We start from the raw sequence: 15883 nt of genomic DNA, 5'->3' as shown, positions 1-15883 counted from the left end.
AGCAGTGTATCGCGGGCATCCCTGAGGTGCTCCCATGAAAGACAGGCTTAATTTTTCGAAGAAAATAATTTCCGAAGACTGTCCTGGAACCCCCGCAGCACCCACAGGCGGGTTTGCCGGCCCCGCCGGGTTTCCCGGGGCTGCCGCTGTGGCGGGGCTTTGCTTTTCCTCCGGGCGTCCGGTCAGGCGCGTGCTGCGGCCGCCGCGGGGCCGCGCGCTGCCTCCCCCGCTGCCGGCTGCTCCGCGCGGGCCCTGCCCGCCGCGCGCCGCCGCCGCCGCCTGTGGGCACGCGAGGGGCGGGAGGAGGAGGAGAAGAGCCCTTCTCCCGCCGCTCGCCGCGGCGGCCGTCCTCGGCCCTGCACCCTTCCCGCTGGCGGTGAAGCATCTTCACGCCGCTGGGGCCCAGGAGGTTCGAGCGCAGCCGGCCGCGGCGGTGCCACGCTCGATGGAGGCAGCGGCCGGTGTCCCCGCCCGCTCCCAGCCTTCCCCGCTCGCCGGGAGGCGGGACCGCAGAGCCGCGCCGAGGGCAGCCGGCCGCCGGGAAGCGCCAGGGCGGTCAACCGGATCGCTCCGGCGGTGAGGTAAGGGACGGGAGAGAGGGGTAAAAAGATTTCAACCGGAAGGGGAGGGGAAAAAAACCACATAAACCACCAACCGAGGGAGGGAGGGAAAAAAAATAAAAGGGCAACCACGACTCCGCCGGGACTCGAACCCGGAACCTTTGAATCCCTTCACCCTCTAGAAGTCCAATGCGCTATCCATTGCGCCACGGAGCCACCTGTTGGAGCGTTCGCACGGCGCTGATAGAGCCTGCGCGCAGCGCTGCGGCCGGCACCGCGCCGCCCCCCGCGGGCTGGCCCCGGGCTTCGCGGGCACCGGGCGGAGTCAGGCGCCACCGGGGAGCGCTTTACTTTGTTTCTTTGTCTTTTTTTTCTTGTCTTTTTTTCAAACCCGTTTGAGTAGGCTTAGTTCCGCTGCATAAACGAGTGTCGAGCAGCCTCTACGTGCCGCTTGAGCGCTGCCAGGGGCCGGGGCCCGGGTGGGGCCCGCAGCTTGCTGCTCAGTGCTCGCCAGAGGGCTACGTCATGATTTTTTGTGAAGGACTGACTTTCTTAACTCCATCAGTAATCAATATAAAATACTTGTCATCCCACTTGAGCGATTTTAATATTAATCGCTATATTTGAGGGAATATCATTATATTCCACAGTTGCCTTATGTTGGGGAACTGCACTGCCAAACATCTATAAAGTCTTCCTTCTGCAGATTTGTGGGAGTTGGTCTTTTTACACAGGTAAAGGTGGTATACATTGATGAGTTGGATCAAATGGTTTTGCTTTAACAAACATCTCTCATTGCAATTATCTATAATGTGCTTTTAACAGCAGTCCACTACTTCTGGAGTAAATGTGAACATTTCAGACAAAAAACAGAGTCATAGCATCAAGGATATGGAAACTACACAGGGTCAGTTCCAAAATTACTTGGAACCAAGTTATTTTAACACTGGTGATTTCCAGCCCTTTAGATTTTTAGGGACAGTCTAAATACAGGGGTGTTGGTTTTGGTTTTAAACAATAGTATCTGAATTAAAGGAATCTGGTAAACTGGTTGTGTTTACGGGGCATCCCATGCACTGCAGTGTTTTGCTGGCTTTCCAGTGCCACATGAGACACAAAAAAAAAAAACCAAAAAAAAACTCAGAGGAAATCTGGAAGACAAGACATAGGTGACCAGTGAAAACATGTCCATGCAATCTCTGCTAGACACTGCAGCAACTTATTGTCTCTTGACAGGTAAAGAAATAGGATGTGGGAATCACACCTGGAAATTAGTAACTGAGAATATTTTGAAGACAATACAAACCCCCTTTTAAATGGAAAGAACAAAAAAGAAAATAAATTAGGGAAATAACGTTCTATTACGTGACAATATTTTCAATGTGGGTGAAAGCATTCCAGTATATGGATCATTGTTCCAAATACTGTGAATGTTTATTCTAAAATCCTTTAAAGGGAGCAATGACTGAGCTATATCTGTTCTAAAATCACAGTGAAATCTCCAGTGGGTTCAGTAAAACAAGATTTTCCCTTCAAAGCTGTAGTTATGGTCTGAAATGAGTCTTGGATGTTAATTATTTAAACCAAGAGTAGGCATATTGGAAACTCCAAAAGCCAAGAGCATGAGCTTATTCTTTCTCTAACCCTCCCCAAAACTGAATTCTAAGCCCAGGCAAAGCCTGTGGCTTTCTGCTTCTGGGATGACTCCCTGGCTCGGCTCTCCCACTACCCTGCTGGGCTGGGGGAGGGGGCACAGGGCTGCCAGGCCCCTGGTGGCGCTGGAGGGCTCAGGAGGGTGAGCCAGGGCTGTCAGGCAGGGTGGGAAGGGGATCTGCTCGGTAGTGCCATGGCCTAGGTTATGCAGTAAAACAGTTTTGTAAGAATCTCCTGTTTCACTTCTTAATAATTTAAAAGTATCAGCATCCATAAGAGTGGGGAAAAATGTGAAAATAAACGCACCCTAAAATTTGCAGAACCAGGAAGCTAATCAAATCGATCTAAAATAAACTGATTAGAATACACAATCCACTAGCCATTGCAACAAGGGCTGAGATACCGAGTGTAATGAGTAACCAAGGTGACTCAGGTGATGAAGGCACACTGGTAGTACACCCTGTGATCTCCATGATGTCAGCTAGGGCACCTATGACCAGCAGTGGGCCAAAGCTCATGAACTGGCTGATTATTAAATAGCTTCTGCAATGCTGCCCAGAAACAGGGGTTACTGGAAGGGTTCAGTAGTTACAGCAAGTACCATACTGGAGGTATACCCCCAAGCTAACAAACTTTTGTGGAGCCAGATCAGTTGTAAACACAGACCAAGAATCACTAAGCTGTATGAGATTCAGAGCTGGTCTGATTGAGTTTTACAAGCTCTGGGTCCATATGGGCTTGCCACAACTGTTCCGTTATGGACAGAACTCTTCATAGTGCTCCTGGTAAACAAATGCAAAGTGTGGAAAGTTTGAGTCCTCAAGGCCCAGCACTGCATCAAAGAAACAGACTTTTTATTTTTAAGAACTGAGTTAATTTTCAGTATCATAAGTTTAAATGTATGTTTACGCAACTCAAAAAACTCACTTGTAAGTAACTAAGAATTACCATGAACATGTAGTTTGTGAATACCTGGGCACATTTATTGTGGGGTGAATTGAGTGTCAGTACCTCACCACTGTGACTTGGTGACATGGTAGCTTTGGACAGCACAGCACTAAATGACTGCAAATAGCGAAGAATCAGAGTTTGCTGTGAGAAGACTAGTTCTGAAAGTGTATGAGTGAAGAATCCTGGCAATCACGTGATTATTTCTTCTTGTATTTTCATTTTGATTAGTTGGTTTGCACAGGTAGGTAATAGTTGGCTGTTGGTTCCATTCATGCAGGAGGACTGTCTGGGGAGGTGTTTTGAAATTTTCCAGAAGTATTTCAAATTATTCAAGTCAGCTTCCTTTTTTATTCTGTAAGTATAGTCCAAACGCAAACTCCACCTTTCCTTTTTGACAGCAGATGGAGCTGCTGCATGAGAAACAAGACAGCTCTGGTCCATGAACTGTGGAGATGTGGTATGTTAGGCAAAAACGACAGATCAGGTTAACCTTTGCTGGCACCTGGACCTGGGTCGGTCCTTTGGACTTTCCCTCTTCTGGACTGGTTGAAGTCCACTTCTGTTGCAAGCTGGCTTTCATCTTAGCTCCTCTTCAACTTTATGCTCTGTTTCAGGGAGTAGAAATTTCTTGGAGCATACAGATGTGCTAGTTTTAGTTACTGATGCTTAGAAAATTTTCACTGAACTCAGCTAGGTGTCATTTTGCTAATTTTAAATAGGAGAAGAAGCTGAGGTAGAAATGCTTTGACACAAGATAGCAAGTGCATCAATGGCAGGTCAGAAATAGCACCGTCCTATAGCACTCTTCCATTCATTTAAAGAAAAAAATCAAATTAATTATGAAATTTAAGTGTTCTTCAAGAGACTTCTTACAACTTGGATTTCAGCATTAACTTCTGTCATTATGAAGAAAAAAAAAGTGCTATGTACTGTATATCCAATTCATATTGGTAAAGTTTGAGCTTCAGTGAATTTACTAAAAAGGTAATTTCCAAATTTACAGAGCTTCCACAGATGTTTGTTAGAGAAGGATGATGGTACTCCCAAGAACATTTATAGGGAATATACTTGTTGAGATCAAGAGGTCATAGAAGGCTGCAGACAAAGAGGTTGTCATGTATAGATTACCTAAGTGGGACCCTTACACAATCTGTATATTTCACGTTCTTTTTTTCTCTCCCTTGAAGTGGGGATTATTACAACCCTACTGCTATAACGATTCATCTGTGTAGCGAAGCAAGAAAAAGCACTCATTGAACTGGTGGCAGAAAAGCTGGGATGCACAGGGCCTGAGGTTACTGAAAAGAACTCTTTCAGGGAGGGGTTCTTTCAGTAATTTATAATTCAGGTTTTTAAAATTTATTTTCTTATCTTCACGAAGATAAATGCTTCATGTTCTAGATGCTTCTGCATTGCTGCCTTTTCCTCAGCGGGGGCTATAATCTCCATGAAACTATGAGGGCTTTGGAGAATTACCACTCTTTGTCAGGCTGCCAGCAGGAAGACTGTTGTTAAGAACCTTTTTTATGGCTGTTGTTGGACTAATATATGTTCTGTTCTCTCAAGTATATTTGGGTAGGTAGGGGTAATTCCCAAGGGCAGTGTCTTGAGGAGTTGGGCAGACATGAGCAATCATGCCACATCACTCCTACAAGGGACTACAATATTAATTCTACAGACAATGTTAATTCTGTGTAGCTCTGTTAACAGATCAGATGCTGCAGAGCTAGCTGTGAGATGAGTAGTCTTCTGATAGAAAAGTTTGAACCCCTTACCTCATGTTGCCTACATAATTTTTTTAATAGTAATTTTTAAATACCTGGTGTACAGTCCATGGATCTTAGTCATTGTTTTCTGTGATGATGCCATTGATGAAGAGCCTAGGAACTGGTTAGAATGGTATCACTTGCAGTTCATTCTTAATTGCTCAAACTCCTTCTTTCTAATATCTTCTTTTAGAATAAATGCAAAATTATATTCTCATCATTCATATTTACAGCTTTATTATATAATGTATTTATGTACCACACATTTGTTAATTTCTTATTGATTTATTCTTTATTTTGTGTTATTTCTATATTGTTGTATTTTTTTAAGAAAGCAAAGTACATAAAACCTGGTGTCTTGTTGCCTTTCAGAGGCGTGGCGACCTGCTTCAGGAATGGCACGGCAACCAAACCCAGGCCGCTCGGACCATCTGCTCACAGACACCAATGTGGTGGATGGCAAATGGCCTTTATTGACAACTAACACAGCATTATATAGCTTAGGTTTACAATGTCACTTCCATCTGCTTACGTCATAACTAAGCGCTATAACGCTACTGGCTATCTGGAGAGGGGTCCTACCTTTCTGTACAGGGCAACATCTTCCGACCGCCAAGCCCTAACTACTACAGTGTCTACAGTGACATTGTCTTTGTGCGGGTTTTTCCCCATGTTTTTCCTGTTTCCTGAATACGTACATTTGGAGGCCATTCATTGCAGTGGTACAGACTGATGGTCAAAGGAACATTTTTAATAAATGCAGTTTATTGCAGTCATGGTCAAGAGTGCTTTCTTCAGATCACACAAGGATGAAAATTATGACTTCAAGGTGCTTTTCATCCATAATTCCCATTGATGTCCTTTGTGATATTGCTATTGACTGTTTTAACTGAAAATAATTGGAGCATTGTCACCTTGCAGGAGATCCTCAACACTTTAAGAAATCAATTTCAGTAATCAGTAATCACACATACAGATTTATTTTTTTTTTCTGGAGGATTGAAGTGGAAAATGCTTGATAAAAATTTACTTCAGGAGTGCTCCCTATTAGTGCCAAACCTATGCAGAGTCATGTGGAATCTCTGTGACCATTGTGACAGGACATTTGGAAAAGTCCCAACTAGCGTCTCTTGCCAAAAGTGGAGTACATCAGACTTTCAGGGAGTTGGAGAATCTATTTCAAGACAATGTCACCTTCTCTGTTGTTAATTGGATCTGTTTTTTCATCAGAGGGTATGAAATTTTGTTTCAGAAATGCAAAAGATTTGTGTCAAACATACTTCAAAAATACCCAAAGTGATGCCTCCCTTTGACTATATAAAGCTATTCTTAAAAATGCCCCTTTTTTGTTATTCTTAACAATCACATTTTATGAGTATTTTTCATCATTTTATTCTTGTTTTCCAGTGGGAATTTGCTTTGCAGAATTGTTTATTGGTTGGTGGGCCATTTTTACTTTGCAATTTTCTGTCCGTGTTCTATAGTTGAACAGAGTGAGAATTAGCTACTAATATCTTTTCAGTGATGCTACATAGCATTTCACTCATCGCAGTATTCCACTGCGTTTCAGAAGCATAACTTTCTGTGCATTTCTGATGCCGAAGGAGAGCCTGTGTTATTCTGAAAATATATTCTTCTGCTTTTTAGTAACATTTCAGCTTTGATAAATCCAAATTTCTAATTTCTCAAACTGTTTCTCATGCCGCTCTTTTCAGTGTCCTTTTGTCTACTTTCCACAAGTTGTTTACTGTGCAAAGTACTCATGTGATGCATTTTGAATTAATTTTCTTAACTACAACTACCCTTGATCTTTGGCCTTCCTGTGTTGGGATCTCTGTTTGTGTTGCAGCTCTCAGTTTCTGTTTCACTTAGTTCCAACTTTTTTTATGTGTGTGAAATCCTAGACAGATTTAATTTACCTTATTTTTCTGTGACTGTTGGTCTTCATCTTCAGGTTGTCTCTTTGGTATTATGAAATTTTATCCAGTCTCTTTTAATGTTATTTTTAATTTTCAGAGCAAATAAAGTGATAAGCAACACCTATTTTTCTCTCAAGTTAACCCTCACATTTATGTGGAATACATCTCAGTTTACCTTAAGTGCCAAAGCAGTCTTATAGACTACATTCTTAAGTTAATAATTATCAAAGGCAAAGTTGACAGTGCAAAGTGTTGTTCTTGTCTTACATTTTGAAATCAAGGTGTAACCATCTGGGCTTTTATTTTTTAAAATTAACATCAAGCCAACAGATATTTGCAAGCCGAGTTGTTCCTTTAAAGCTTTTCAGATGACGCTGTAACTCAGCTCCTCCTGTGCAGTTCAGAATAAAAAGTATGTATCTGCTGTCTAGTGATTTAATCCCGAACTTCTGGATTCTTACTCCAGCCAAGCAACTACCTTGCATGTGACTGTAGACAGTCCACTCCATTTTAGCTGTTGTGAAGTATAGACAGTAGATACTTTCTTATTCCACGTGGTGTTGTGCAAGTTAGTCATCTGCAAGGTAACTTGAAAATTTTTAGATTAAACTTCCTCTGGAAATGCGTTATTATGTACTTTATTTTGTACCTTATTTTGTTTGTCACTTTCTGTATATCAAACCTGAATGGCAAAAGGTATCTAACAGAATCTACCCAGATAGCTTAGCTGCTTTTCAACAATTTTCCCTGCTTCTTTGTGTCGGTTTACTAAGTGCTATTGGGCAATGGAGTTCTCCTGTTGCCTACTTATTCAGTTTCTTCCTCAGCTGCTTGGTTCTTAATTTTGTAAGAATGAAGTAGTAGTATTGTCCAGATAAACTTGAGACACTGATAAAGATTATGCTGCCTCTGTCAGTGTTTACTTGGAAAACAGATATTAGAAAACCAGCAGGAAGTATACAAAATAATTGCAAAATAATCAAAAGGAGTAGGATATGTTTCTCTAGCGTACATACTGAGGCATAGTACTTTGAGATTAATAATATATAAATTTTGCTCACCATCAAGTATGCAGATTAAAAGCAAGAATCTGAATATACAATTAAAAGATAATGAACCTGAAACAATCTAAAAATATCCTTATCTTTTCCTACACTGTCTAAATGTCTTATTTGCTTTCTCTTCTCACCCACGTGGTCTGGATGTGCAGTGTTTAAGTGGTGCAGTGCAGTCATCTGGTTCAGTGCAAATAACAGGAATGTTTTGTGAGTAAAAACACCGTGTTAACTTATGCCTTCATTTGAATCATTCTGAATCTGAACTAACAAAACCATGCCAGTGGAGTTATTTCAAGGCTATATCAATGTTAGTAAAAGTATAGTTTGGCCTGGAGTGCCTCACTTTTTGTAATGGACAGAGTTGGCATGATGCTCACTTTAACAGAGAAAAAGTAGGTGATTTTTGCCAACCTTTCCTTTGAAGATGCCCCTGGTTAATAAATCCAGGCTTTAAGTGTTGTCATTGCCTTTCTTTCAGGGGAAAAAAGCTTTTAATCTTCATTGACTGGGATCTCCTCTGAATAGGGATAGAAAGAGAAATGGCTACACACTCTCATCTCTTTGAGGGATAAATTTTAATATTATGGGATTTATTGTTCTTTTTAAATTTCCCAGAGTGTGGCACTAGTACTATGTGGGCTATTTTTCTTGACAGCTAGAAGTTATTGTGGGGTCAGCCTGTCCTATCAACTGTTTGGATCATCACTGGGTAGTGTGTCACTAAGGTTGGTTGTGTGTAGTCAGTGCCCTGTCTGGAAAGAGTTTGTCAGGCATGTTTTAAAAGGATGAAAAGCTTTTATTCTTTTTTACATTTTGCTTTTCACTCAGTTTTGAATATGAGGGAGTGACTCAGCATACCATGTGAGTACTGACTCTGATCTAATTGCAGAAACAATACTATTTAAAAATAGTGTCCTTTTTTCAGTCTTTTAACTACAAATATTATACAGACTGGTAATCTAGCCCAGAATAATATATACATGCTCTTCTCCCCCCTCCCCCAGTAAGTTTTTACTAGATCTGTTTCACGTGTATGCTTATTTTACTGCACTGGAAATTTTGAGCAAAATTATCCTGCTGTAGATTTTTAGAACCAGCGAATGTGGATTGTAAATATTTGTTTCTAAATTTGCCTAATCTACTTGAATATTCACTTAGTGGAACTCTATCATGGTTTATGAATTCGATTTTTGTAGTTTAAGTCAGTGTGCAATATGAGGTAATGGACTGGGTGCCAGGACTTCCCAAATTCTAACCCTGTGTTTGTCTTGGCCTTGCAGCATGGCTTGGCAAGCCCTTCACACTTTCCTGTGGGTGAAGTGAGGGTGATATGAGTCCTGCTCAGTATTCTACAGAGTTTTAGCTCCATAAGATTTCTGTGGCATTGACTAACTCTTCAGTCAGTACCCATAACCTTTTAACTCTGTGCTGACATTCTTAATTTTTCTCACTCTTTTATCCCACTTGGCAAGCGTGAAGGGAGTGTGACTGAGCACCTGACCCTGCACAGGCACAGTTGTGCAAAGAAGATGCTCAGCAGCTTGTGGTTCACACACACAGTGGATGGGGATGATGACGTACCTGTACTACAGAGGAGATGCCTGTGGATACTCCAGCTCCTTTGAACCCGAAGGTGTGGCTGACAGGACATCACTACTGTCTTAGGCCTCTTGCATCCCTTCAGGCTATCTGCCATGTAAGAAACAAAGCCACCCCATTTTGCAGGAGTTACAGAAACTTCAGAATTACTTCTTGTGAAAATGAGCATTCTCTTTTATACAGGTAGAAATCTGAAATTATTTTTATAGTAAGTAGCCAAAGGAGACTTTTTTTTTTTTTTCTGATAGAATTGATGCTAGAGTGTAGATCAGAGATAAGCAGGAGTAGATTGAATCTTGTGTCATAGGGGCAAACAGAGACCCTGGAGGTTATGCATATGGTATGGATGTGATGAATGGCATGAAGCAGAAGTAGGTCTGTGGTTAGTCTAATGACAGGGGTGATACTCTGATGAAAAGGAGTGGTATACCTTTTTGATGCTTTGGGAGTAGAATAAATGGGAACAAAGGAGTCTAGGTTCACAAGTGGGTGATGTGCACCATATGGGTTAACTCTGAAGTATAATTTGCAAATTTTATAAATTATTATCCACAACACTGTCAAAAATTCTTGTTTAGAATTTACAATTCTATTACAGCTAGCTATTTTCTCCATGAATTAGGAAAAATTTTCACATATTGGGTGAAATGTGTTTACTGAATTATATGTATTTTTCAAAAATAACATTTTTAATGTATGGCGTTTGGGGTTTTTTTGAAAGCTAGGACATTATTTGCTATGTGGGTTATTGGTAATGATAGGCAGAGGGAGAAGTTGTGATTTCGATTCTGTTTGGGTTGCAATCCGCTGTAAATTCTTCTTGGATGAAAATGGGAGGAAGTTCACTTTAATGGAATTAAAGGCTGCCAGCCAAGTGCTTAGTTCTAGTTGTTGCCGTGACCTGAATATAAAGAACACAAGCAGCTCTTCATGTGAAAAGGGCATGTCTTTCTTTTTTTCTTTACTTCCAAAATAATTTATTATGAAATCTTGTTATATGAACATATATTTTTATGAGCAAATAATGTATCTTGTTGATTTTCTATCACATCTCCAGTATGGAGATCTAAGAGGTATGTGGTGATCAAACATTCTGTAACAGCAGCTTTTATCGTGTTGAAGAGTACATGTATTAAGTGTAAAAATCCCAACAGAAGAGTGAAATCCAAACAAATTTCTGCCCTCAAATTCTCAGCTATTCTCTTTAGGTCTATGTGGGAAGCATTAAAAAAATAAATAAAATTGTTGCATGGTAGTGAATACTGATAGAATTTATCTGGTTTTGGTGGGAAAATTGGAAACTTCTGTATCCCTCCAATGGCATTATTATAAACATGGTAGTTGTGCTCACTGTTATTTGGAAGATTCACAAATTCTTTTACCTGGTACTTTGAACCCATACATGACATGTACCACAGGACATCACCCTTATGAGACCTAGCATAAGCAAATACATCATTGAGTGACCATATGACAGGAATTTTCTCATGTAGAGTAATTCCTATTAAGAACCAGACCAGAATTGAGGGCGTTAATATGAGTGACCATTCCAGGAGTGTCTAGGTGTCTAGTGCTTCTGCCTGGGCATAGGGGTGAGGTGGCCACCTTGTGGGGAGGCAGACTCTGGCTAACGAGGTGACTAAGGAAAAGGAACTGTGAAAGGAGGTGAGCAGGCTTTGTACCATCAGGGAAGAAAGAAGAGATCAACAGGAAATCAATCCCAAGATGGAGAGGTCTGGAGCCTTGTTATTTCTGGCAGCAGAAAAGAAGGCTCCTTCTCTGCCTTAGAGCTGCAGTCACAGAACAAGGGTGGTGCCATGGGAAGAGGTGAGGATGAACAAGGACCATCAGGGGTGGCATCAGAGCCAGCTGAGCCTGAATCAAACATCAAGAAGAGTAAAAGACAGCTGATAGGTACTGGTGATTCCCATCTATAGGGAATGCAAGCACCCATCTGCTACCCTGATGTGATGTTTTGGGATGTTTGTGGAGTGCTGGGACATGAATTCAAACATGATCCAGGATAATGAAGAGAGATTGTCAAAGCTCGTCTGGTCCTTAGACTTTTGCCCCTTGCTGCGCCTCTGTGTGCGCGCCAAGGACATACCAGGAGGGACCTGTGAAGCTCTGGGGATGAGGTGAAGGTTGCAGGAGCCCAGGTGTCTCTTCAGTCCTTTCAATGAGGAGAAGAGGCTTGAATAGGAAAGAATACATCTGAGGAAGAGTTATCATAATCTGAAGAGAAGTGATGATGCGGGATCAGCGAAGAGGTGTCCTTATGATGGGAGAGGATCTCACTCTTCCTCTGTGAAAGCTGCGCAGCTAGGGGCCTATCTTAAGTGCCCGTACATAAATGCTTGCAGTATGGGAAGCAAACAAGAAGGAATTAGAAGTTTGTGCACAGTTGGAAAACTAAGATGGTCATTTGGATTACGTACATTAGAAATAGTGTAGCAGTTACCTGGAATATATACTTTCATTGTGACTTTTTTAGTAATTTCTAGCCTTTTAAAATTCAATTTATGATATCAAGTAGTTTTGTAAAACAAGATAGATTGCAGAATTCCAGTTGTAGGTTGACTGACTCATGGTTAAATGACTTGGTCAAGTACATCTGCCAGTCACTAGCAGGTCAGCTCCAAGGTACCAGTCTGGAGTTCTACTCTATCCTTCCCATCCAGAAAATAATAGTGAAGGTGATTATATAATGGAGTTTGACTAATATTTTCAGAGCTGTAGGTCTGCCAAAGTTATTGCTGGGTACAATAGATTATGCTCAATATTTGAGGTAGATTTACTATCTTGTACTGGCTGACTTTAAATCTGGCTGTTTTGTATTACAGTTGAAAGACTTAATTTATCATGTATTGAAGATAATAGATGTATCTGAGGAAAGTAAAAACAGTAAAGTTCCTCATACGCCACTGTGCTCTCAAGAATCTGCATTGGAATGACTATGTAAATAGACAGCTGCATTGTATACTGATATATTGTAGTATAGAATATTATCGTTTGATCAATGTTTCAAGACTGACCGATGTAAAAAAAAAAAAAAGCTTTGTATCTGTAAACACAGTAAATTTGTTTTGGAAGTCATGTAGATACTGTGTAAGTGAATGCCATGTTGCAGTTTTGTGGTTAGCTTAAAAGCAGACACCAAACTCAGATTCTGCACTTCCACAATCTATCAGTAAAATTTTTTTCCCTGTTTTAACAGTCGTAGAAGAACATGGAACTAGCCAGTGATTTTTATAGCTTATCCTTGCTTAATCATTGTTCCATAATCTTCCTGCCAATTTTTGTCTCATAAAACCAGTCATTGAAGTTAATGCAACTTATCACTCTGCAGAAGTTACAGTATGAAGAAACAAAAAGCTGTATGTCAAAGGCTCTTCTGTGCAGACACAAAGGCTTCTTTGTGATGAACATGCAGAGTTAGCTCTGCCACTCTAAATCAGCAGTGAATTTTCCTCAGTTCTGGCATTGAAGTAAAATAATTTTCTTTGTTCTTTTAGGGGGCTTTACTTTATTTCCAAAATGCTGGCAGGCAGTAAGCATTGACTTAACAACCCAAAAAATTAATTTCCTGTGTTCAGAATTATGTTATGTAAGTTTATCTTGGTTTATTCAAATTAGTAATAGGTACCAGCCATTTCTGCAGCAAACAAGCAGCTTCCAGAGTCAGTGATATCTGGAAATCACAGGATTCACTGGTAACAAGATCTCTTATTTTTTGCCATCACCCTCCATGGAAATAATATAAATGTAATTATTATTAATATTGCAATACATGACTGTAGTAATTTTGTCGATATTCTGGTTTGGAACCACTGGGGTGTGGAATCCAGAAAAATAGTCTGAAAAAGCCAAAAGAAAAACCATCACAGCTCCCATCCAAAATTACAAAGATTTTTGGGTTAGACGAAATGCAGGGACATATCAATCAGCTTTTGATACAAGTTGCCTTTATTCAACAAGCTTGCTCCAAAGTTATCACTTGCTTTTGTTAGTGTTGTGAGGACAAGGTATTCTATTGTATGTGTAAAAGTGGGAATATGGCTTTTTAATTTACCTTCAAGCACCAATCCTATTCACATCTAGTTTTTGAAAGGGAATGGGCACTTTTTGTATTTGTTAATAGGTGTTAGTTACCTAGAGGCCTTATAGTTTTTGTCTGACAATTTTGCAATATAATTATCTACTAGATATACAAAATACTAGAGATAGTTGTATGTTCTATGTTACTAATCAGAGTGAGGAAAGAGGGAAATAGTATTTGGTGAAAGTGTGAGAAATACCTATAGGCAGGCTGGACAAGTAACATTCACACAGAGTTAGAATGGAATAGTGGAACATGGTAGAGGAGTTACTTTGAAATCCATGGAAGATGTGAGAGTACAGTGGAAGGGCCAGGTGAACAAAAGAAAGGGCAGAGGAGAAACATAATGACCTGGGCTGTGGAGAAAGAGGATAATGTGATGGTGCTAATAAAACCGGCACAGGGTTGGCTTTGGTATGAGAGAGTTGTTTTAGGGTCTTCACTCCTCCAGTGAAGAATAGTGTTGGGGTGAGTGTTCAGCTAATCCCCATTAGAACATGATGAAATCAGTCCCCAACAGCCTGTACTAGTTTGCTTCTTTGTAAAAGCAGAAATTCATACTGTTTTGCAATCTCTATGCTGGCAGAGGTTGTGTGACATACATCCAGCATGGGAGTTTACACCTGCAAGCCATATGTAGCTTAATGTACTTCCATAATAATTTAATACACTTCCATAAATGATAAAATAATTTGTTTTCAACTCATGAATTTTATCATTCCTGACATCATATCTCTCACATATGATGTCATTCCTGACATCATATCTCTCTTCCTTGGGATTATACCTAAAAGCAATCTAGTGACCTGTTGCTTTGCACCAGGAAATACTGGTCCCGGTAAGGAAGATGTTCAGACTGCAAAGTACTGCTTAAAATACCATTTATTTGAGCTAGCACTGTAAAGAAAAAGGATAATGTAGATAATTCCATGTCCTTCTAGATGCTGAGTTGTGTGGTATCAAACACCTCTCATGTCAGAGCCCAGCATGCCAGACACATCTTGGCCGTGGAAAGGGCATGTTGGTCTTTTGAGCTCTTATGGGAATTTCTTAAAACAGTTGTAGTTCTCATTTCTGATGTCAAACAGAAAGCCAGTTCACTTGAGAACTGTTTGCTGCCCTTTTAGATGAAGACAGGGACACACAGGTGATGTAATCACCTGTAGCAAGTGGGAGCTGCATGCAGACTCCTCTGTTACAGCTAGCTAGCTGACTGAACTCATCCTGCAGCCGAGGGAAATGTGCCGCACAGCATAGGTCTGACAGCCAAGCTGTACATGCAATGCAGCACTGGCCTGTGCATGTTATGGGGATCACTAACTCCTCTGTGCAGTGATCTTCTGGTTAGGAAGAAAAAATCACTTGGATAAATAATTGCAAAGTGATGCTATTATATACATCTAGGTTTTGAGAGCATGAATGTTTTCAGGACAGATATGCAGCCTAGGTGAGTGGGGAACGTTCCTAACTGAAACTCCTAAGTGGCTTCCATAATCAAATAATAATAATACCTGATAAAATATTATGTGATGCCTGGGGTAGATAAATTTACCTTTCCCTATTAAGCTACTGAGCTCCAGACTGGTGGAGGATGTTTTGAGCTTGTGCATAGTTTCACATTGATGTAAACATGTCAATTTTGTTGTTGTTTGTGGGGAAGAGGTGTTTTGTTTGTTTTGTGTGGTTTTTTTTTTTAAATTTTTCTTACAGTTTATAAGTAAACTTTTATAAAGAATTTTTTTGTAAGAAATATTTTTTAAGAAATAGCCTGCAAAACTCTCAGCTGAAAGTAGGAACTTCTGTATTTCATAATGGCTTCCTGGCAAATAGTTGGCACATTTTTCATCTAGAAAATTTTCATCAGAAAAGTAATAATAATAATTAAAAATCAATGTGAAAAAGTTCACTCACACGATATAGAGCTTCCCCTTGATTTAGGGGGGAAAAAAAACAAGACCTCACTGCTCAGTTATCGTCACTGTGATTCACTGCTGTTTCCTAGGCAGGTCTGACTGCTGATTGGGCATAAGACTTCTCAAGGTGTGTCTTTTGCCAAGAAGCTTTTGCATTTTAGGAGTACATAATAGACCATGATAACTTCCTTCTATGGTAAGAGATGTTGCGTGTTTGTTTATTCATCAGTACTGTTTTATCATTATGAACAATGCTTGCTGGTTAATAACAAATAATTAGGTGTGCTAGCAAATGTTTCCAAACCGATTTTTTTGTGGGCCTAAAATTTGGGAACATCTTAATCTTGGATCTTAATTGTGGCAGT

The 15883-nt window shown here is 40.4% G+C and overlaps 1 protein-coding gene and 1 non-coding gene across 2 annotated transcripts in view; one reads left to right on the top strand and one right to left on the bottom strand.

The window, feature by feature from the left end:
* The first annotated feature begins 270 nt into the window (after nt 1–270).
* BCAR3 (BCAR3 adaptor protein, NSP family member) overlaps nt 271–15883 on the top strand; it is a 113459-nt gene continuing 97846 nt past the window's right edge. Inside the window, 1 exon segment of the mRNA XM_074906581.1 lies at nt 271–581. The gene's annotated coding sequence lies outside the window, so the exon portion shown is untranslated.
* TRNAR-UCU (transfer RNA arginine (anticodon UCU)) lies at nt 692–776 on the bottom strand. The gene is given in 2 exon segments: nt 692–727; nt 740–776. It is a non-coding gene; the product is annotated as a tRNA-Arg (tRNA).

Source organism: Athene noctua, chromosome 5 (assembly GCF_965140245.1).
Source record: "Athene noctua chromosome 5, bAthNoc1.hap1.1, whole genome shotgun sequence".
NCBI lineage: Eukaryota > Metazoa > Chordata > Aves > Strigiformes > Strigidae > Athene > Athene noctua.
Note: the sequence above shows the minus strand (reverse complement) of the source record. Positions and strands in the feature narration are given on the sequence as shown.